The sequence below is a fragment of the Pithys albifrons genome, chromosome 4, assembly GCF_047495875.1.
Source record: "Pithys albifrons albifrons isolate INPA30051 chromosome 4, PitAlb_v1, whole genome shotgun sequence".
Taxonomy (NCBI): Eukaryota; Metazoa; Chordata; class Aves; order Passeriformes; family Thamnophilidae; genus Pithys; species Pithys albifrons.
The window spans coordinates 17,553,014-17,577,855 of NC_092461.1; the positions used below are offsets into that span (position 1 = coordinate 17,553,014).

General features: G+C 37.2%; 1 protein-coding gene across 8 annotated transcripts in view; it reads right to left on the reverse strand.

The window, feature by feature from the left end:
• The window catches only part of LOC139671172 (poly(rC)-binding protein 3-like), a 511,988-nt gene that overhangs the window by 292,222 nt on the left and 194,924 nt on the right, over positions 1 to 24,842 (reverse strand). For all 8 annotated transcript variants that reach the window (XM_071553579.1, XM_071553578.1, XM_071553569.1 and 5 more), the window contains one exon: positions 19,525 to 19,581. The gene's annotated coding sequence lies outside the window, so the exon portion shown is untranslated. The remainder of the gene's footprint in view (positions 1 to 19,524; positions 19,582 to 24,842) is intronic.

Consider the following 24,842-nt stretch of genomic DNA (forward strand, 5'->3'; position numbering starts at 1 on the left):
CTCCAGGAAAGCCCATCCCTGCCTGAGTATGCCTCCTTGTTTGGACTGTAAAAGGATCTTGAAATAAAGGGGTACTATTGCCCAGCTATCCCAGGTGCAGAAGGGCATGCATACCTGAAGATACAAACTGGATTTTCAGATAAGGCTAAGAGGCAAATCCTTTGAAGTGGGATAGTCCTTCTTACCATGCCAATGTCCTGTCTTACATGATGACTCTGCTGAGAAAATATCTCCAGGAAGCATGAAAGATATTCACACCTAGCCTGGGCTATTCCTCTCAGATGATTGACTTTAATGGGCCATGATTGATTTTGTACAAATGCTTATGACATGTCCCAGTGATCCAGTGTTACATCATCCCCACTCCAGGGGAGGTACTAGGTGTTCCACTGGAAGCTGAGTGTATATAACTCAGGAAAATCTTTGAGTTTTGGGGGGCTTCCCCCACCATCGATGGATCAAGACCATCACTTTATCAAGACTGTGGCCACCACTTCAACCAACAGGCATCAAACTGCAATTACCAAGTTTCATCACTGGATCCAGCGGGTGGTGACTATATATCTTTCTATTTTTATCCTTTCTTTCTCTTTTCCTTATACATTTTCTTAAGTGTCATTTTTATGATTTTATACTGCTCTATTACTATAAAGGTTGACAACCAAAACAGCTACACCTATTTTCCTTCGAGACCGAACAGTTCTAAAATAAACCCTACACACACATATATATATTTACAAACACTGATCATTCAGTGTCATTTCCCTCTAATCCACCCCAAGTGAGAAGAACCCTTGCTTTTTGGGGCAGGTTGTAACACACATGCTACTTTGCCCAGCTTTCTCTGAAGTGGAAGAGGAGGCAGGAACAATTAGGTATGGATGTGAACAGACCTGAAACTCCAGGGACACAGAAAACTCTCTAGCTTCTGTAGGATTGCCTTCTTAGAAAAGAGAGAGAATGAGTCTGACATTTGGACTCCTCCCCCTGGCCCCAGGACAAGTAATTCTCTCTGCCTTGAATAATCTGGCCTGTCTGTTACGCAGATGGCAGCACTGATGGACTGCTACCACTGCCTGTAAATTAAATTCCAATTAGCTGTACCATCCCCTCCTTTCTTACTCCTGTTTCTAGAGCCTATGCCAACAGAGACTTGAGGCACCAGCTGCAGACAGAACATCAAATTAGCCCTTCAGCTTTTTCTTCATTTGCTCTCTTCTGAGGTTAGTCTGAGCCTTGGAAGCTCTTAACCTTTGACCAGTGGGACAATTCTTTAGCAGTCTCTTGGAGACCCCCTTGAGACTCCACACTCATGAGGCCCCACCTGGAGCATTTCTTCCAGCTCTGGGGTCCTCAGCACAGGAGGGACACGGGCAGGTTTTGAGTCCAGAGCAGGGCCACAAAGAAGACTGAAGGGATGGAAAACCTCTTCTATATAGAAAGGCTGAGAAAGTTAGGGTTATTCAGCCTGGAGAAGAGCAGACTCTGAGAAACTTTATAACATCTTCCTAAAGTACGTAAAGGGGGCTTACAAGAAAGCTAAGGAGAGGGACTTTTCACAAGAGCATGTAGTGATAGGACGAGGGAGAACTACCTTAAACTGAAGGAGAGTAGGTTTAGATTCTTTACTATGAAGAAATTCTTTTTATAAGTGTAGTGAGACACTGGAATAGGTTGCCCAGAGAAGTTGTAGATGCCCCATCCCTGGAAACCCTGAAGGTCAGGTTGGATGAAGCTCTGAGCAACTTCATCTAGTTAAATGTGTCTGCTCATAGCAGGGGAGTTGGACTACACGACCATTAAATGTCCTTTCCAATCCAAACTATTCCAAGATTCTATGTTTGCACTGTGGATCAACAATTTGAGTTTTTCAGTCTAACAACATGGTACCTCCATAGAAGTCCAAGGCAAGATTTTCTTCTGAAAGGACCCAAAAGCCAATATACAGCTTTTGCATTAGGCATGTTGTCAGGAGCACATATCTAATACTTCAGCTGTACCCACAAATTCAGTGCCAACAACCATTCACTCTCAAAACACTATGACACAAAGAATACAAAGAAATACCACAATTCAGGAGTTTTACTAGAAGTAAAGAACTCTCTAGTTTCATGTGGTTATTATGTGAATAATATGTGATCAGAATTTGCTGTTTATCTTCTTCTGCTACACAGACTAGCTCTTTACTTCGAAGGCTTCTGGGCTTCTGTCCAGAGTCCCTGCATGGTTGCAGCCTTTGAAAAGATGTATTTTTGAGTATGCAGAGAGAAAGAATTCCCATTATTTTATAGAAATTTGGCTTCCTAGGGAGTGGCAGTAAATAAAAATTAGCTCAAATCTCAAAAGTAGAAATCATGTAAGACACATGGGTACCAGACAAGGAAAAAAAAATGCCTTTGCAAGAGAGACATTTCCATGTGTTTTTGACTGAATCTCTGAGAACTTGAACTTTTTTTACCAGAAATACCATCCCAGCAAACCAGTATTCTTGTGGTGGCAGTGACTCAGGATTAAGAAAATCTTCAAGTTGTTCCTTCTTCCACCTAATAGCATTACCCATTTTAATCTACAAAATATAGTCTAATTCTGTATTATAAACATTAGATTGGACATCCAAAATATCTGGTATAATATATGAAGAAATAAGAATGTTTTTCAAAGACCATTACTGTAACTGGAATGAATAAATCAGACCCAGTCCTTCTTCTTCCACACTTAACTGACTCAAAGGTTTAAGCACTAACAGGAACCAAAAAAGTTCACCGTATTAAAAATAGCACAGACTGTAGGTAATGCAGTTCAAGAACAACAATATAATATTCCAGGAATAGACACAGGTTGCTCAGGTTGAGATAATGGAAACAATTTAGAGCACAGCTTAAGCTAAATCTAAATTATGTCTGTGTGAAAGAGCTATAAATGCAGATAGGAAAAGAAAGGAGTAGTTACATGACTTTGGATTTTCAATGAAGTAGAGCTCTTTGGGTAATTGTTGAACCTGAGTTTTTAATCTATAATTGAGGTGATGATTTAATTTGAATTTTATTAGGAACCATGCACTGTAGCAACATCCTCGTTCAGTTTACAGATATCAGCTGGGTAGATAGGCGTGAAGACCTAGGATGAAACAATACACCTCACTGGAAATTCAGCATGTCTAATTAGTCACCTAAAGGACTGATTAATGAAGTTTAGGTGGAGGAGGGAGGAGGGTTTCTTCCATCATATTAAATCCTTCCTGAAAATGTACAGATATGCTAATAAGTGCCATCAGAATGAAATCAAATTATTGAATGCTGCTACTATTACTATTTCTAAGTTTGCAGAGATCCTTTTTTAAATACTACATACCACAGTGAAATACTGGAAGTATAACTATAAGGCATTCAATCTCCAGTTTCTAGATTACAGGAATTTCATTAAATCATGTTGTATTTCCTGTTAGATAAGACTTCAATGGGGAGAAAATATAGTAATAGCTTTTAGAACTTGCATTTTGCAAACACCTCAAGTTGCTAAAAAATGGCTTTGATTTTAATTACAACTGAATATTTGCAATAAATATGGATCATATTATCTAGTGAATATTAAAAAATTTAGCATTTTTAGTAATCTCTGACAACATTTAGGTTACTAATAGCTTATAAAATTTAGAAACAGAGCCTGATACATTGACTATTAGAAATATGAAATAAATTAAATTTCTGCATACTTATTTAGTCTCTCCTTAAAACTACAGGTGAAACCTCAAATGTAGCCTTTATTAGAATCATAACTGCTTGGTTTTTTTATTTTTGTTATTTTTTACTTTTTTAAGTCTTGTACACTCAACAGACTGCTGGACAGCTCTGACTTTGAAAAGTAATATTGTCAGGCTGCATCCATATAGTTTTCAACCCACTTTGATTTTCCAAGCATCAACCACAAAGTCTTCCTGTGGTGGTATATTATGTTTTCCTTGTTAGCAATCTGCAGAACAGAAACAGAGTTCTGATGCTTTTCCTCCTCCCTTACTCAGGGAACATCATTCTGGTTGACTTTCCAAGGAGCCTGCCTCAGTGAAGAGAGCTGATCTCATCCATTGGACACAAGAAAGAGCAGAACTGGAGAAATATTAGCTGCATATTCATCTCCTATTTAATATCAATAATGTGCATTGCAGCATTACCTAGCAGCCAGACAGGGCTCTACTTTCATCTCTTCATAGCACACAACAGACAGAAATGGACAGTTTATAGCCTGCAAATAGGAGTCCTTATAATCACAACTAAGGGGAACCATCTTGGACTGAAAAACATACAGTCAGGATCAGATGTCCATGCTTATTTGTAGCATAAATTTACAGAATACTACATGAGTAATTCATGTCACCACATAAACTGTAGCATTACCAGGCATATAAGTACAACTGTATATGAAATATGACAGCTAAAAATATTGTGTAAACATTGACAAAACTATGTAGGAGGCACTTCTTTCCTGTAAAAGTTAGAAGTCAATATCCAAATTCCTACTAAATTTTTGGTACTAAAATTTTAGAAGGACAATGCATACAGTATCCTGCAGAACTACTGCTTCAGTTATCAGACTTAAATGCACCAAATATAGATGCATTTAATTAGCTATAAGGAGGAAATTTTTTACAATGGGGGTGGTGAGGCACTGGAACAGGTAGCCCAGAGAATGATGGTTTCCCTGGAAACAGCCAAGATCAGACTGGAAGGGGCTCTGAGCAACCTGATTTAGCCAAAGATGACCCTATTCATTGCAGGGGGGAGGACTAGGTGACCTTTAAAGCTTCCTTTCAACCCAACTGTTCTATGATTCTAAATTGAAAGCCTCAAAAGTCTGGACAGAAAGAGGCACAAGAACCTACTATCCTCACACAGTCAGTTATCAAACTTGGATGGGAGGTTTTTGCTTCAAAATACATTTTGTTTTCTCAACAAATGTCTTCCAGAGGAAAAACCAAAATTACCAAACAACCTTTCTCTCTGTCCCTCAACACCTTCAGGGGGGAAATATTAGAACATTTTTTTCAGCTGAGAAATTTTTATGAAACAGAACATTCCAGGCTGCTATGACTTGATCAATATTCTACTTGCTTTTCTGTCTTCCTCTGCAGCTATTCCATTTGGCATAGGCCACTAAATAATCTTCCAGCCATAAGACGAACTCTCAGAGAAGAAAAACCACTACCATAAATCCTGTGTTGCCTTCCTTTTTCACTCAAAACCAAAAAAAGGGTTTATATCACTGCAAAGGAACAAAACTGCTGGAGCCACCTCCAACTTCAAACTCGAATACCGTCCAAAACTTTCCAAGTTAGTAAACACCAACAGGACAAGGCATATACAGATATCTAGAAAAAAATTTTTCCTTCTGTTGTGCTATATGGGGGAACTCAACTCCGAGAAACCAGATCTCATCAGATAAAACCAGAGATATAACCAATCCACCATCCTGCACCCTGAAAGTGGCCAGTGAAAGGACGTGTTAATTTCTGAATAGCATATGTACCTGACAGGAATGAAAGCCAGCAAATCCCAGTCAATTACAGAGTACTTGGGGTAGCTCTTCAGTAAATTCACTGGATATCAGCAACCATAGCCAAGCTTCCATCAACTGCTGACTTTCAGTTGAAGCATCATCTTTCACTAACACCTGCCAATCCAGACCTATACTCCAGTGTAGATGATTCACACCACACAAACTTTTAACGTATTTGCTGCTCCCATTTCCAGGCAGGTCATGCACTGGGAATGTCCATTATTAGTAGTGAATTATTTCAAAACAAACAATTAGAGATGCCATGTCTGGCTTTCTGTCACTGCACCCCACTGAGTCCCAGGCAAGTGCAGTTGCACACAAGAACAGAGACACTTTGCTACTTCTTGTCTAACATAACATACTTTGCCAGCTATTGGCAAAGAACTGTTGAAGACAAAAGGTGCCCAAATTCAATGATTTTTTTCCCAATAATTTTGAGATTAACAATCTTTAAAAATTTCACAGTGGAAGCATTTTAAGTTTTAACTCACTGCCAGTAAATTTGCTTTTTTAATTTAGGCTTTAGTAGTGGCTCATGGATCTCCATGCAAGCTATATAATTAAACACAGTCCTAGTGCATTAGGAGTCCTTTTGCTTTCAAGACCTGTCACATGAATTCTCTTCTTTATTAATGTTAAGCATACTAATGAAATCAAATATAATGGTATTATACATACAAATTCTTTATCTAAGGGGGCTGTCATGTGGTGTAAAGGAGAGCACTCCGGACTCTGAATCCCAAGGTTGTGAGTTTGAGTCTCAGTGGGGACCGTCCTCTGGCAGTTCAATGCCTCCCTGCCATCTGATCCTGTCAGATCTCGGATGCTCAGCAGGGTCAGCCCCGGTTAGTACTGGGTGCTGTGATAGTCCCGAGGACTTCACTGTCACTATCCAAGCTCACTCGGCCATGGCAGATGGACCTTAGGACTTAAATGGTGGGGCCAGTTCTGCGCACGCTGTGCCTCACCTAAAAAATCCACTGCACAGGCTGGAAGGGCAGACCCACATGGGAAAAGCCCTTCCCAAATCATCATTTGTGAAGTCTGGCCATACACACACATGTTATCTTTACCTAAGAGCTCCTAAAACAGAATAAAACTTCAGTTACCTCACTCAGAAGCTAGAAAATCATTTGCTTTGTAGAAATAGAATTAAAAAAACTAAAAATCCTGCTTTCTAATACTGAAAGCTGTCTTCCAAACCCACTATTTTCTAAGAAAGTTATCTCAGACATAGTATTTCATCAGTTAAAAAAAAACCCAAGGAAAATAAGTCAGCAGGCAAGTTCCAAACATACGCTCCTACCTTGAACATGATCTTTTTGTACTGCTTTTTTCTTAATTTTAAGAAGGGAAAAGGCATCCTCCAGAGATTCCTTTGCACCCAAGATGCAATTAAAAATCAGTCTTGTAAAACATTATTTTTTCTCACAGACAGGATAGCAATTGCAGTCTTGTGCAACCTGAATGTGAATGAGCTCCTACTGTATCCCATAAAACCTCATCCTGTTAATCACAACTGCTGATCTCTATGTGCCCAAAAGGTAAAACAAGTATAGTGAAGCTGATAATAAAGAAAATCTGGACCCAGACTGGCAGGCTAATAACAAATATTCCCTAGTTAATAACAAATAACTTCTGTCTGGACACACATTTTCAGTGAATTTCTGATTATAAGAGTTTTTCATGAAACATATACAGATGTTATATTTTAAACAAAACCAGTTCTCTTCATCTACTAAATAAAGTAAATAAGCACTGTAAACAAACTTGAAAATACATTTTTTTTTTAAAAGACTTATGTGTCCATGGTGTATGGTAGTGAAAAAAATCATCAGATGAAATGTCCATTTTTCACTACTCTGCCTCTGACTACCACTATAAGCAACTGACACCTAAGGAAAGAGTAAATGAGCAAAGGAATGACTGCAATATTTCCTCAACAGCCAATGGAATTCCCAAGCTAAAATTTGTGTCTATACCTTTGCTCTGATAGCACTTCAGGGAGCTTTTGCCAAGAATTCATTAAATGATTTCACGTACTGTTTGTGTAAAAGAATTTCCAAGAGTCTTAAAATTTTTTGAAAGCTTTCAGATTGAAAAATTGTGTTTGATGCTCTGATTCCCTGCGCCATAAGAAACAGGATAAATAGTCTGTAGCCTTTGTTCTCTTTCATACCATTAAAGTGTATAAAGATTAGATAAAGCTCTTGGTTATTGGTCAGATATGTTTCTAATAAGCTTGGACTGTGTCAATGAATTTCATCTCCTCATATAAGGAAGTTGTATTGTACTCTTAAATGCTGACAATTCCACCCCCCACCCCCCACTCTCTTTTGAGAAAGAAACCCTCATTAGCACAAAAACTTCAATACATGCACCCATCATGCATTTATGAGAGTACATACACCACAGCATAATGACATTTCTGTTCATTTTTCTTTCTTACTGGTGCCCAGTTTTGACTGTTGCTGAGTTTGAAGAGATGTTTTGAAGGATCAATATACAGCATTATCTACCTACTATCTAAATGCTAATAGCTAATTTTAGGACAAATAATATAATATGTATACTGTAGGCTGTTTCCAAATATGAATTATTTTTATTATTTGAATCTGAAATTTCATTTTCTATTTTACTAAGAAATTGCTCTATAACAAAGTTTTCCTAGGACTTTTTGCCACTTAATTGACAAGTGGCCAAGTTGGCCACTTCTCTGTTAACCACATTTAAAGCACTCCTTTTAATAAAAAGCCTGAGATAAACATTTTCAAGGAATTTGTTTTGGTTTAAAGTAAATAAATATTTAATCCTGAGTAAGTAAATATGCAGAAGGTAAGTAAAAATAAAATTTGTAAAGCTCATGGAGCTCTGTTAAATCAGCAGAATATTGTGTCTTTCTTTTACTGTGGGATCATGTACACATACATATGAACTCCACCCCTGAATGTATAAACTGTGTCCTTTATGGCTTATGAAAAATATTAAGGAATTCATTCTTTGATGCTTTCTCAACAAGATACCCTGTAACATGGCATTTATCTTGTTTCTGTCATGATGGGATTACACATTTGAGAAAATATGGTTGTTATTTTAGTACTAAAGACACGTCTCTTTCTGTGCAGAAGTGCTCCATGTGACTATTTTAAGGAGGTGAAAGAACTATCACAAGGAAAAAGGAGAAGAAATTTAGCAGCCCAATCAAAATTCCTAAGTTAAATTTAGAAGCTACATCACTCTCCACTCATTTTTTCATCTCATGTTTCCAGATTAAGTCCTAGATGATGTAAAGCAACTGAAAATTTAAACATTCAGTCCACTTATGCATGAGTTACAACACACAGTAAAATCAGCTGTAAGCACAAGGAGACTGTGTGGTCTCACTCTGAATGCAGCCCCAGGAGGGGCTGCATAACAGACCAGAAAAAATAATTTATGCACACAGTAGATGATCATCAGCTTGCAGAAGGGCCTCTGTTAATTTTGTCATTTGATCTTTCCTGAATAATTCTAGAGCAAGCCTCAAATTAATCTGTCAAGCAAACACCAGGGAAGGATCAAGTTAAAGCAGTGGCTGGTATTCTTGGTAAACAGGAATGGCACTGCTGCTCAGGTCACAGTGTGTAATTGCACTGGGAAATATGAAAATTCTCAGTAACAATGTTTTACTACAACTAAAAGCCAGAAACCAGCACATTTTGGCCAGATAAAGATGTGATTACAGTCCAGATCTGCAAACAGAGCTAAGCACTTCACTGCTATTTTCACTCTCAACATGAGATTGGCTCATGAATGCTTTCTTTGGAAACAGGGTCTCAGTGCTTCCAGCTTCCAACACCTTCTGCTGGCCCTCGTTTCCTACACAGCTGGGCAATTTCATTCTACTTAGAAAAAAGACTACAGCTAATTAAAAGAAATGTAGTCTTTTGGAAGACAAAGAAAGGAGAACATTCAACCTTTCCATCACTTCAAACACAAATGCTCAGATTCAGTTCTGCTGACAATTTTGGAGTAAACAAAACAACACTGATTGCAAAATGTAGATTTTAAAAATATTTTAAATATATTGAAATAATTCATATATATAAATGTCACTTTCTTCTTTCTTAGAACATTTCTACAAGATATTTCAAAAAATGTTCAAAGGAAAAAATCTTGCCACAAACTCCAGTATCACTAGACTTTGAAGTACAAGTGGAGATAGTGCCAGCTAAGAGAAAAGTGTCTTGTAAAGACAGTGTGCATTTAACTGTACTTATGATACAATAAATCCCTTCTTCAGATAGGCAACTGTTGTATTCCCTGCACCGATCATCCCAAGCTCTGAGGATTTAAGAAGTGATCTCCTGCAGATACCGAAGTCAGAATGAAAGACATGAATGTTCATATCAATGCATTTCAGTCCTAGAAGTGAGAAACCTGTATTAATTTAATTCATTTCATTAAGAGGGAGGGAGGGAAAGGAATTGAAAGGAAGGCAAAGGAAAGGAAAGGAAGAGAAAAGAAGGGAAAGAAAGAAATGGGGGAAAGGAGAAGGTGAAGGAAAAGGTGAGCTGTTCTCTCTTTCCCCAGGTGTGCTAGTCTTAGGTGAGTGCTACAAGCAATTAGGCCTGATTTATGCAGCGCTGTCCTTGCATGGGAAGGCAGAGACTTGATTAAGGAATCACATAACTGCTGTCAACCATTCCATTTTATCAAGCTTTACTCCCACTTTTTTATCCTTAAGAATAAGTTCATCAGTGCATTCAGCCTCCTTAAAATCCCCACACTATTGCATTGTCAGTTGCTGGATAAAGATGGTTCTTCAAAACTGCTACTGTGGTCCCACACAAGCTAGTCAATGGGTGACACTGTGGGGGAGCTTTTACTCAAACACTCAGTCATCTGCAGAGGCATATATAGGAAAGATAGTTGTCAAAATGTAGACAAGGGTAATACTGAAAATATTTCTAATTGCTCACTCACAGATTTGCCATATAGCAGTGGAGAAATCTACTACATCGCAAGTTCAAGAGAATGATAGACTGTAAACTCCTGATAACAAGGAAACATTTATACTTACTTGTACTTTATTTTTTATTTCTTCATTTGCTCTGGTGGGTTTTTTTGTTTGTTTTGTTGTTGGTTTTTTTGTTGGTTTTGGGTTTTTTTATGTTTTACAAACAGTCCCAATAATAATAATAAAATTTCTGAATTCTTGTTTTATAAGTACAGGAAACATTTTTTGAAAGGAAGAAACTCATTAACAACCTGATGAAAATCTTAAATATTTCAAGATTCAAAAGAAGTTTTGGAATCAATGAAACTGTTTTCCACCCTGGAATTTCCACCTCTTATTATCATACAAAAGAAAACACCTTGAAAAACCAAAGGCTTCTAGACTGCATAGATTTGAGACTTCATTTGTAAAATAGGGAATATCATAACTAGTTTCAGGGAAAAAAATCTGAAAGGGTATACTTTCTAAATCACAAATTGATCAAGGATGTTTCTTTATTTGTTGGTTTTAATACATGACATAATACTGAAGTAAAATGTCTTCAACAACATGGAGAGTGGAAGTGGAAGAAGTATCCACTTTTAATAAGCCCTGACTTGGACTTTGCAGTTATGTTTATTCTCTACAGAAAGAAAGATTTTTTTAATGAGAAAGTACATTTTTTGGGGAGATGAAAAAGCAAAGAGTAGCAAAACAACACAGAGTAGCAGCAAACATTTAAGCAGAAAATCTCTCAAAAGCTTTTTCAGTTTCACACTGCTCCAGTACCCTTTTTATCTGAACATCTTGTCTGTGCATTTTACAAATTTCCTGGCTGTTGTAATGCTCCCACACTGATAGCGCCCAGCAGAGCCAGGTAGCAGTAGGGCCTCATTGTGCCAGCCACAGTACAAAGCACAACAGCAGATGTTTTATCTGCCCCAAATTGCTTATAATCCAGTGGCCGTGACACGTGGCTGACTGGTGATAGCACAATCACAGCCATGAAACAGGTCCTTCTTCAGTGACATTGCCACGATTTCACACAAAGATTTAAAGTAATATTTATCAACTGTGTGCATAAAAGCTTTATTCTGAAGACAATCATACATTTGAAATTTCCCCACTGACTTTTCAGGAAACCACATGTTACTCAGGCTCGAGGCTCTCCTCTCACCAGCGCAGCATCCACAGGGCCAATGTGCTCCACAGCCCTCTGGAAGCTGTCTAGGCAGAGTCCTTTTAGACACAGTTATTTCATTTTGAAAAAGCAGTTGAGGCTTTTCATTCCCTGAGTGGTATTTCTACTCCCAAATTACAAGTGATCATAAATTCATGAGAAGCAGTTTAGAAACAGAAAAAAAAATGGAACTCCAAACAAAATCAAATCCCCAGGTTGGCTACTTTCTCTATGTAGAAAATAGTAAGCTTGCTACAGAAGTTGCTTGCTAAATATCTGAATTTTCTGACAAACTATCCAAATGCTCTGGTTTTATCTCCACCTTCTATTTTAAAAATGGTATCAGAATTTTTGCATGCTTTCTCATCTGCAAGGTTGGGATTTACCCGATAATTCTTAGTTTGAATGATCCATGTTACAGTCTCTGATACACCACTGCTTAACTACAGGCTTTCCATTTTTAACTTGTAGGCGCAACTAAACATGTTTTTTAAATGACAGTAGTACAGAAGCAGCACATTTCCATCTACACCTTCTACTCAAAGAAGATTTTAGCTCCTTCAGAGTTAATTTGCCATTCAGACAAAAATTGCAAATGGAACTGCTTAACAAGGAGGAAGCACCTCCTAAAACTGATTTTCTTAGGAGGAAACTTCTGCTCTGCTGATGGTTTGTCCCTTTCAGAAGATTTTTTTCCAATCACTCAACACTGCTCTTTGGCAGTCGGAGATGGTGATCAGTCAAGTCTCTCTTCAAGCAGTAAAAACTTTTAAAATTTTTTATCATACAAACCACTGATATATGAATAATGGGCTGCTGCTTAGCACCTGCTTAATTACTACATTCAGGCTATATCTCTTCTACCGACATTTTTAATTTATCTATAAGAGGATTTAGAAGATGGATACGCTATTTAAAAAACAGATGATGAGGTCAGTGCAGCCCAAGGTATTTCATTTCAGCATTTACAATTAACATACACACTGGAAGTGCTGGAAAGATCTGAAAAGAGCAGTGGATTTGGCAAGTGCTCTCCCTGTCTCCCACAAGCATTTTCAAGAGGAGGTAATGGAAGACCAACAGCTTTGTTAAAGAGACCTTTTTGAGAATGAAATCAGTTTCACTCTCTCTTCATAGCTAACTTTCAACTGCCACACTTTGTTGGCAGAATTTATTGAACTTGTGTCTGCTTTTAAAAGAAATACACCTTCAAACATTACCCTTTGACCAGTATTATCATTTCTATCTGCCTCAGCAAACACAAAAAGAGCAGTTTTGATGCTGTCTTATTAGAGATGAGGTGGTGTAGGATGAACAAGGAAAATATTAGGAGATCCTATTAAACCTAAACTCCATGCACTGGCCTGGAACCAGGGCACTCCTGTGAGAGCTGACACTCTCCAGGAAAACAGCTGGTCGTTTGAACTTGAGTTTGGAAATAAGTCCCTACAGTGAACTGAAAACCTAAGGATTTGCACAGATCTACTAATACTTGTATAAGCTATATTGTATAGGATGCACCCTGATGGAAAGACAGCATTATGTTACTATTGTTAAAGAAAAAGCAGCACTGAAGGGAGAAGGGGGAGATGAAGGAGGGGAGGGAAGAGAAGAGACCCAAGGGATGAATTAGTACAGAAGAGTCAGTGGTTTCATTTTCAGTGGTTTCATTTTTACTTGGCTCCCAGACTTTGATAAAGCCTGTAGCTCAGCTTCCTATATTTAGAAACGGATGTCTTGCTGCTGGTTTATTCAGTGATTTGAACTGGAAAAAATTCTCTTGTTGGGGGAAGAGTCAGGCAGAGGGCAAAACGTCCTCTTGTGCTACTAAGACTGAAATTATGTTTCAGATTCAACTTAAGTCTGAAGTAGAATAAGACACCCAATTTTGAATCAGACCTTGGAGTTAAATATATTTAGATAATTTCAGCATTAGTGGTTGGAAACAAAAAAAAGCAGTCATTTATTTCTCCATTCGTTAATAGCTTCAGTCTCTGAAACATAACTTGGTTTCTCAGAAACAGTTGGCAGAATAGTCATATTTTCAGTGTGTGAGATACCATTACTCTCCTTCCCATCACCCCTGCCATGTATTTACATTAGAAAAAACCCAGAACCTTTTCGTAAGTGACCAGTAAACCAGAAAATCAAACAAATTTTTAATTCCAAAGAAAAAAAAATTGAGTTTCTGACACAAAATGCCCTCCAGTATTTGGCTGGCTCATCTTTATGCCAACTGAACAACAGAAATTTGGTATCATAATAAGTGGTCTCAGTTACTTGATACCAACTCAAAGAATGGCTGGAACAGACAACTGCTTATTAAACTTATAAAAAGGGTAGATGTACTGAGAGGAAGAGAAGGGGTTACTAACATTAAATCTGAGTGGTCTGCTGAAAACTTTAAAAGGGAGAATGCCAAGCAGCAAATGCTGTCCAAAATGGATACAAGTACGTTGTCAAGTTGCTGTGACAGATCCATTATGGGTGAGCAGCTTAGCAAAATGAACTCTATCTCAACTGTCTCACAATATAAATGCCACACGCTCAGAAGGACTTGAGCTTCCACTTACCCCATCCCTTGCTCTGAGGTTAGTAAAAATGATTTGATATTGCAGAGAAGGAGTAGGTCAAGGAAAGCCTTATCCAAAAGAATAACAACTGTGGGAAAGACCCTCCTGTCACAAGCCAAATCTGCCACACCGTGAAACTACAAATTTTCAAACACATATGCTCCCACAGTTGCTCTCTTCTTCTCCAGCTGCAGAAAGGAAATTTCAGTGCAGTAACAGACAAGCCATATATCTATTTGGATATTCTGATTTCTCAAATTACACCAAAATTTCATAGCAGACCATTTTTTTCCTATCATGAACTAATCGAAGAGCACAAGAAGGATAATGATCTAAAGGTGGTAGCAACTTCAGACTTGAAATTTGACATTTTTGTGAGGTATTAGCAGTAATACTTTCAAAGTCAATCTATAAGGAATACATGTAATATATTTAGGTAAGTGAAAGTTAGAGCTTTTAAAATGTGTTCAAATTTCAAACACAGAATATTTAATACAATGTTAAGTTTTTGGTCAACTTATGAGATTGCCCAGCAAAAGGCATTTCAGGATATGTTTAAGTCTCATTATGGTCTCAAGAATGTGATCCTTCTGATTTGCTGAGCCATGGCATGAGCCATCAGCCAAACCGAAAGGTTCTTCAGAACAACCACAGTAGCAAGGTAGCAGGGTACAGACTGAGAAAAGGTGAAGCACATTATTTCCACCATTCAGGAAGACTTCTCTCACACTGTGATGAATTTATTAGGAAATACAATAATTTATAAGATATCCTATTATTTCTCTCCTTTAAAATTACAGCTAGAGGAAGCACCAAACTTTCATAGAAGACCTCTCGCTAATTCAGCACAAGCATGTGGCAATCCACATGTGAAGATCTGAGTAGGGATGTATGGAAAAGCGTATCAGAAAAAAAGGTTCAGCCAAACCTGAGACAACCTGAGGTGCTCTTATTGTAGAGAATGCTGTTTATTAAAATCCAAGCCTGTTTATTAAAATCTAGCCCTGGCTTTGCTCCAAATTCCATGTTTGAAGCCACAAAATAGGAAGAATAACAAGGACTACTTCCTGGCTGATGATCAGCTAGCTTAGCATGTTGCTCCACAGTACTGGGTACTGCTGAGAAAGCACACAAAGGAAAAGTTTCATGCACAAACCCAATCACGCAAGAATCACTTTTATAACTTTCCTCTTTCTTTCTGCTCTCCACCCTTCATCTTTTCCAATGCTGCAGCACAAAAGGAATCCACCTAGTGGTGAAGCCTTACTGTTTTTCAGTTCTACTCAATGAGAAGACTGACAGCTAACACCATGGCTCCTGACCTTAGCTGAGGTCCAACGGTGAGTTTCCTGCTGTTTCAACCCAGCCAGCATTGTGTGGCTCATTCACAGGGTAAGGATTCCCCAGTTACATCTAAGAAGAGGTCATTATTAGCCATAAAAATCAAATACTTTCTCACATAGTTGCTTAATGTCATCTGAGTTACTCAGCAAATATTTCCACTCTCCATTCACCCACACATTTTTTTAAAGCACATAGTCCAGTGTTTACTACAATGCAGCTTTTTAAGATCTATGTATCTTGATGCTTGCAGAGTGAGTGTACTGGTACCAATTGTAGCTTTGGAGGTTTTTTGAGATGGAGAGGAAGGGTTTTTGCTTTTCTTAAACAGGCCAAGTCCTCACTGGTCATGACTTTTTTATTTATTTGTTTTGTCTGCTGTTTTGGTTTTTTTTTTAACAAAAATAATTATATTATTGCCATGGACTCTGATCAGATATTCAATCTAGCAGACTTTGAATTTTGCACTTTAAACTCAAAGGACTCCATTATATTAATACAATTTGTTGAAAGTAAGTGGTCCCCAATTTTTCAGTGTGTCAATATTAAAAACAAATAAATATTAATTTATGTAAATATTTATCTGAACTAAGTTACCTTTATCAAATTATGACCTTATGAGATTGGATACAGAAATTAACATAAGCTGGTAGACTGCCATGAAACTGAAGAAGAAAAATAGTAAGATAAAAAGCAGATTAACATTAACTAAAAACCAACCAAACAACCCAAACATAAAAAAAATAGTAATAAAACAGCCTCCAGTCTTCAGTATTTACTGCATATATAATGTCAGGTTGTTATTTTTATTGACATCTTTCTGAGCCTCTACACGTTGCAGTGTCCTCTAATAGAAACAAAACTGTCAGAACAGAAATAGCCTCATTTTCAGCTCTGTCTCCATTCAAAGTTTATTTTAGTTTTTTTTCAACTCCCAATTAATCTCTGTGGGGAACAGTATCCAATGCAAGGCTTCTGAACCATAAATAATGGTATCACTGTAATAAATAACTCTAATAATCAATTTAAAAGCCAAGCAATAGGATGACTAATTTTTAAAGGTAAGTTTGCTCTGAGTTCTCACACACATAGTGCATGTTCACTGTAAATTTATCTCTCCTATACATTTGAACTACATATGGATTGTGCTCCTTCATTTTCTCAACACATTAGTTGTCAGCATCATTCCTTAACAGAGAAGCAACTTCTCACAAATACCTTCAGCAGATTCTATTCTCTTCAGCCATCCCTAGAGGACCTGTCTGAACCTGGCCATTCTGGGTCCAAGTACATTCCCTTTGTCCTTTTGCTCTGTTCAAGCCATGCAACTGCTAATTAAAGTAAAATGAATCAAGGTGGGGAGCTACCATCACAACAGGTAATTAAGCACTAGCAATGGGAGAAAACCAATGCTCCAAGCCAGGGATAATGAAGGATGTTTTTAATTTCATTTGTTCACTTTCCCATCCCCGCCCCATCTCATTGTAGCTCCTCTGCTATAACATCTACCACTGAGCTCTCACTTTTGGGTTCTGCATTTGCATCTCAGACCCATATCCAACTTGCTGGAATTTTCTTTCCTGAAAGAGCTCTGTGTGTGTTTGCCTCCCTTTTTGTCAAAATGCTGTTCCTCTTGCAACAATAAAAGTCCTACTATCCTTCTCCCCACATAACGAGCTATATACACATCAAATCTACTGACTGACATCTGTTTTCCTGGTGCTTTTTTAGGACATTAATTATACTACTTCGAAAAATTTTAAGTGTGTTCAAGGCTTGACAACATTGTTTATTGTTCTGTCACTCTTGTGTGTCCAGTTTCAGCCTGTGGCACAATTTATATTCCATTTTCTCAGGATCAGACCTTCCAAAACATTGGATACTTGCTCCTGACATATTTAGGGAAAAATTGATCCTTTTTGTGTAGCCCCTTTTAAGGAAAGATCTTTTATGCAACAGAACAGATACACATCCAAGCACACACACACAGAAGAAAACTTCTACTGAAAAAGTAAGCTCCTGGAATGTTCTCCTCTGAGATGAATCCTTCCCTTTCTGTAAGGAAGAAAAGATCCACATACTTCTGCAGAACCATTTTTCCTTTTTCTGCTTCCCACAAGCAAGAGTGGATTTAACCAATCCATAATAAAAGGCAATATAGCAAAGGAAAAATATATCCAATCCAGTGTTACCAATCACATTTACATAACACACACGTGCAAGCGCCTCTGTAATATGAATGTCCTCCCATCTGAAGCATTCATGTTCAGACCCCTGTTCAGTGCCTGCCTGTATAACTAATTGCAAGGTGTTACACACGCACAAACTAATGTTCATTTTACTTAGGAAAGGATGAGTTTCAGAACTATAAATCACAACATACTGACATTTTAGAAACTGCTCAATCTCTGAGTGATACACAGGTCTGGATGGCAAACTCTTCTGGTGCTAAAAATATTAACATATGTTTTATATTCCCTGTCATTAAATGTACTGTAACTTCATTATCCCAGTGTTAGTCTCATGCTACTAGTTTGCCTTTCATAGTTTGTATCAAAATGAATGAAAAATGCAAGTTAAAAACCCCAAAGGTATTTGATAACTTGAAATAAGTGATGGAAGTAAAACAGACTGAAAGGAGTTAATCTCTCTCCTACACAGCTTTATAAAAAGAAAACTCAAGTATCAACACTGAAGTTCTAGAAATTTATCATGTTCATACTATAGAGAAAGCACTGACATTTTTTCCTACCTTCATTTTTAAATCCTAACCATAATAAAGTGAATGTAGATAACAACATATATTGTAAATAAGACTCAAAATTCTACCAGGAATATATATCTTCTCTTGATTATTTCAGAAACATTTGCCCTGCAACTTGAAAAATGACATCATTAAGCAGTCTTCTAAACTGGATTCCAGAGATGGCAAACTAATAGCTGTTTGTAGTTTCTTTTTTGTTTGTTTGTTTTTAATACTTAGAAATTCTTACTTCAACTCTCAGTTCAACTTTGTCAGATCACCTCTATACAGTAAGATACACTTCTCCATAACACATTTCTTTCATTGACAGAAGCAGTGCAGGACACCCCGATTTCCCTTACTGCTTCTGACTGACAAATCCCTCTCTGAAATCATTCCCATGGTGGACGTCCCCATGACAAGGGGTTTCAAGAGCTTCATGCAAGTTTAACTCAAAGCCTTTCACATTTTATTCACTATTTCTCTGGAACTGGAGAAGCCTCACATTCTCCTGCTTGGTCACAACATCATTCCAGGATTATAAGACTAAACAAGTCTGCAGAGGTATGCCCTGAGTATTGAACAATTGGCATGAATAATAAAATTCAGAAAAAATCCACAACATAAAACTCTATCCTTACTTTAGTCTCTCTTTTATGTATTAGTGACATGTTAGAATACCTTTTTTACAACACTGTCAATCTGATTAAATAGCTGAAGAGAAAACAGCCCCACTGAATAACTTAGCATTGTTGACCATTTCTATACCCAGTTATCTATTATTTTATCAGCACATGGGCTATGCATCAATTACACCAGATTTTCTGAACTGTCTCCTCATAAGCCCAAATATCCTTTTTCACAGTAGAATATCTTGCCATTCCATTTCAGGAAATAAGATTTCCTGAAGTTACATTTTTTTTGTACTTCCTCGCGTATTTTTTTCCTAAATAAAACATCATTGATAATATTTGAAACCTTCTTTTTGAAGGGTCATTTAGGAGAGATGGAAAGGGGGTAAATTTTCATTTCGCTACTGCCAATGAAAATGCAAAATAAGAAAGAGAATACTTCTATAGTTTGCACTTACACTAGCATAATCAAGATCAATATTTGTCATATGGTGATAATGTAATAAGATGTGTCAAACTCAACTTACCTATCACATCAGATGTCCATGTGCCACAGTTCTGTCTCAATCCAAAGAAAACTTTACCTGTTGAATAGGAAGCAACACATTTTCACTCATGATGAAGTCTTGCCCTCTTTAGAACAGGCTAACAGGCTACAGATTTTTTTTTTTTTGTGAGAAAGAACCAAAAGCACTTACCACCATAGACAACTTAGAATTTCAAAACTTTCTTTTCACTTTCTGTTAAAATTCAAATACAGATAACTTAACTTTACCAGTCAGTAAACTATTTAATTTTAATATTTATACAGTGTTCACTGGGGTACAGCATTTTTAAGAAGTATCCCAGAAAGATGTAAAAAAACCTCTGAAGGTTACTGATTATTAAAAACTGGTACACAAAATTCTTTATGGTGCCGTTTGAACAAATCTGCAAAGGCCAGAAAACAAAGCCTGCTTTTCTTCTTTTACTTCCACTTTTCATCTCTGCTTCTTTCTATAGACATTTTATCTCTCTCAGAGTGAAGTCAAAAGAAGGGAATGGAAAAGAAGGGAAATGGAAAGAAATAATAAGGACTGTCAGGGAGATAAGTGGGTTCTTTCCTGCAGAAGTACCATTATATCAATTGCATTTTTATAAAATCATCTCTCTTAAAATCATAGCTGTCAAGTTTTTAGTTTTCTTATATTCACACAACCTAACTGAGATCTTGAATAGTTTTGCTAGAATTTCTTGAGCTGTAGAGCAAGGCAAAGAGTCTCTAGCAACCTGCATTCACCAGAAGGAAGGCAGAAGTTAGAGGTGCCCAATGTACCTTAATGTATACAAAATATATTTCTAATGCTAATATTCTTGAAAAGAAAACAGGTCAAGCTTTAACTCTCTTACTAGCATGACTGTAATATAACATAAATTTTTATTAGCTGACTGAGTTTGAGATGATACAATACACAATCGATATCTTTCGGTGTACAAAACTGTAAGTGCGCTATATTAATTGCCTCCCAAGTCAAGCACAAAACATGAATCCACCATTACTGACTTTTTTTTTGATGACTCCACTTAAGTAGCACAAGAAATCTTGTTTCAGAGTAAGCTAAGAAAAAATACGCACGCTAGGACCGTTTAACCTGTGACACCTCATACTGATTTTTTTAATGCAATATCTGTTAACATAGGCCTTCTTATTTTTCCCTTGGTCATATGGATGAAGAAAACTACACTGCATCAGAATGACATCAGTACGCAAAGGCTGAATCCCATTTCTACTCAGCTGAGTGGCAGAACTTCCATTAACTTGATAGGGAGCTGTAGCAGTGCCTGAATGGCAAAAGATATCCTGCAGGCCACATTTACTTGCCTTGGGCTAGAATTATATCTGTCAATATGTTAGGATATAAGAGGGAGAAAAAAAGAAAAAAATGCAGTTATTTAGGAGAGTTGAGAAAGGGGATTATTTCCATCATTTTGTTTTGTGATGAGACATATTTGCACATAGCCAAATGCAAACAAGAAAGTTAAAACTAACACTGTTACATGATGCAAGGAAAAACCAGCAATCTGCTTTTATAATGCATCAGGAAACTACCTTGGGAATAACACTGTCACACGTTTGCATGATATGAAGAGGAAACAGATACAGACCATCAAATTTCTAACATTGTCTGCAAGCAAACTACCTTGTCACACACTTAGACCTTTGTATGAAGGAAGAGTTACACAGCCTCTTTTGCTGATTCGCATCACTTGTTTGCTATTACAACAGTTTTCCTAAGGAAGAGTTCAATAATGAAAAGAGATGAGCTTGAAGCCAGCTGGACAGTGCTGTGCAGTTCAGATTAAATGTATCCACTGCTTGGAAACAAATAACTTAAATCTGATCCTCCGCCCCAACCACTGTGAATTATGCTTCATTTTGCCTTACACTTCCTGTTGCTTGAATACCTTTGAAGTAATATTTGCATTAGATTCTTGGAAGCAGTCAAACCTCTGTCTTTGAAACTATTAGGAGAAGGAAATAAAACCAGCTCCTTGAGTTCCCTGCTGTTCTCAGAAGGGTCTCTGCATTTCTCTGAAGGTGCATAAGTCCTGCCGACTTAAGTGGGTGGTCCAGGAATTTCATCAGGCTCTGCCTTAGAAGAGCTGTGACTGAGAAGGACTTTCACAGCTCTTCCTGTGAGCTCTCAAAACATTTTAAAGGACAGTGGCAGGATAACCACTGATATATCTAGCCAGTCTTTTCAATCAATTTGCTAAAGTTTGAAGGAAATAAAAAAAAAAAAAGATTTTAAGATCCATAATAACTTTAAGAATATTAGTCATTATGTTTTCAATATATAGTGCCTTTCTCTTTATTTATATTTTTGATTAGAGGAAGGTTTATGTATCACTCTCAGTATAATGGAAATATAATGATCACTGATACATATGTTTATTTGGATTAAAAATATTTTGAAAATTCACACAGAAAATTTAATACACAACAGTTTTCTTCTTTTAATTTTAAATATCGTATTTCCTTATGAACAACAATGAAGTAACATTTCCTTTTTAGATCAAGATGGAGTTCATGACTCAATCTTCTCTTTGCTTCTTTCAAAAGACCTCCACCTTACAGTGCACAACACACATAGTTATGCAATACTAAAGAGGAAAGAGGTCCTTGAGTGAATCCTATTAGATGTGCTCTTTGCTGTTTGTCTGCAATATGGCTGTTTGCAAGAGAACATTTTCTCTTTGGACTAAACTGCCAAAGACATGCAAGTCACACAAACCAACATACAGTTTCTTAAAAGGCTTAAAGCTTCAAAAAAAGAATAATTTCCTCAGTGAGTAATACAAAGTATTTATCATGCAAGTTACTCCACTTTCCTCTTAAGATTGTTTTACATTTACAGCATATGTGTTTGTTCTCCCTCCAGTAACAATTTTAAGACCCCCAACTTTAATTTATTACTCCCTAATATCTGAGACAAGGCAATAACAACAGCAGTTCAGATATCACAGTGACTCTAAAGACACAGGCCTGTTCAGCAACCATACTGGCCCTTTGCAGAGCTTCCCAATAAGCTAGTCATGATGGGATAAGCAGAGCAAAGCGAGATGTCCTGGAGAATAAACTTCTAATATTCATAGAAATGCCAGACAAAAGTCATGCAAAGCAAAGATAGTGTGGGATCCCTGTGGTGGAGATTGCTTTGTCTATGATTCTCAAGGGATCAGGTGCCTTGGGGAGATGTTCCTGACATGAATTTTGTAAGAAATCCCATGACATTGCTTCTCTTTTATGCCACCCCATAGGGCAATAAAAGCCTGTGATATAGCAAATCCTGTGTCATGGCTGTGGTGCATCAGGAAACAGTAACTCAACACTGAAACAAAAAATCTGAAACACATGTGGAAACATGAGCCACTGCTTTGGGGTCTAACTTCAATTTTTTGCACATCATACAAGCCTGCATGATCTCCTATAATGATCAGCCAAGATAAATTTCCTCATTGCTCTGTGTTCTAGACATGAAATGCTGTAAAGTACTAGATAAGCATTACTTCTTTCATCCAGCTCACCAGGAGACCACTGGCAATTTATTTGAAAGGAGAAGACTTTAGATAGAAACAAAAAAGGCAGTGTTGATTAACATAGCTCAGTTTTTTCTTTTAAGAAGGAGTTTAATGTAATTGAGGGGTTGAAAGTTTGGGGTTCTGAGTTACGCATTCCTTGTGCACCCAGAAGATACATGAACACTGCAAGCTTTTCCAAGGCTGTTTCCAGCCAAGGTTCATTATCTATGGACTTCAGAAAAAGAAAACTCAAACCCACAAACCAAAACAGCTACCCAGCTGTAAGAGATTACCTCGTTAGATTGTGTAGATTTGAATAAAGGACACCCCCCCAACCTCTCTATCAAACCATTGTCATAATGTTGTAAGACCATTTTAAAAAGGACCCAGTGAAGACTGCTGAATGCTCCCTCTGTTCCTAAGAAAACATTGACTTTTTTCTATCTTTCTTTTTTTTTTTTTCTAAAAGCAAACATAATCAGCCTTACTAAGAAACATTGAATTTCATGGCTAGCATTTTGGAATGCTTTATCTCTAAACTCTAAAAAGACTAACTTGTATTAAAATGATTTTACAAGAATCTGCACCTTTTAAATTCACTAATGTGACTCTGAGAAACATTGCAAATTAACAATTTTAGATAAATGAGCATACAAGGCAAAAGGTAAGAGAAGGAAAATGGGTCTGAAACACAGATCTACACTGCAGTTACCAAAAGGTAAAGCTAAGATACAGTTGCTAAAGACATCAACAGCTCAGTGCTTTACATACATTTAAAACATTTAGCTGCAACACCTTGTAGTATACTAAGATTTTCCAGTATCATAAGTGAATTGAAGTAAACTGCAATTATTGTGCAGACATATTTCTGATGGAACAAAGTGAAAGGTAGTGATGCAAAATGCAGTAACTTATTAAGAGGCTGACAGCCACGAAGTGTGGAGGTCAGGTACCACATGATGGAAACAGTGATGCAGCACTGTATAAATCCCAGAGCATTTGTGCAATCTGAGGTATGTTGAAAGCTGTAGCAGTCTTGCACCTATCAGGCTCCTGTGAATTACTTAAGGAAGGAATGAAAATTAAACTCACTACACAGAATTACAGAATGAGACCAACACTAATGGCATGTCAGGAACAGCATAAAAATTGAGCATTTAAAATTCACATGTGAAATGATAACAAATACAGAAGTGTCTTTATCATATGTGGGTCAGACACTTTGTAGTGCCAAGCTGTACTGTCTCAGAGTCGTACTCAGAGAGGAGGTCTGCAGGCTCTTCTTCAAGAATGTTTCTTATTTATATTGTTCTTTAACAACTGTTTAAAAGTCAAGTGGAGTTCTAGATATTAATCCCCCCCCCCCCCCCAACTAAACTTCTGCCAACTGTTAAAGGTTTTAGTCAGACTGGACCACTATACATGTTGTGGAACTTCTCATCATAGGATGTTCTTAGTTCTGTTTTCTACTTTGCTTGTAAGATTCTTATTCCTTTGGGGTTTTTTTTAAATAAAAACTTATTTTATATCAGGTAATAAAACTAAATTCCTTGACATAGCAGCAACAAATTATTTTAGCTTCTTAATTTTCTTTTCCATAAACTCATTCATAATTTCAGAATTATAAAACTTTAAAGGCCAAACCTAAGACCAAAACACAGAAAATTTTAAGAGATCTTTGTTACCTTAGAATACTTTCCTACCCTCCTTGTCAGATTTCAAGATCTAAGATCACAGCTCTATATGCAGGCTCTTTAGCCTTCCAAAATAGACATGCAAAGAA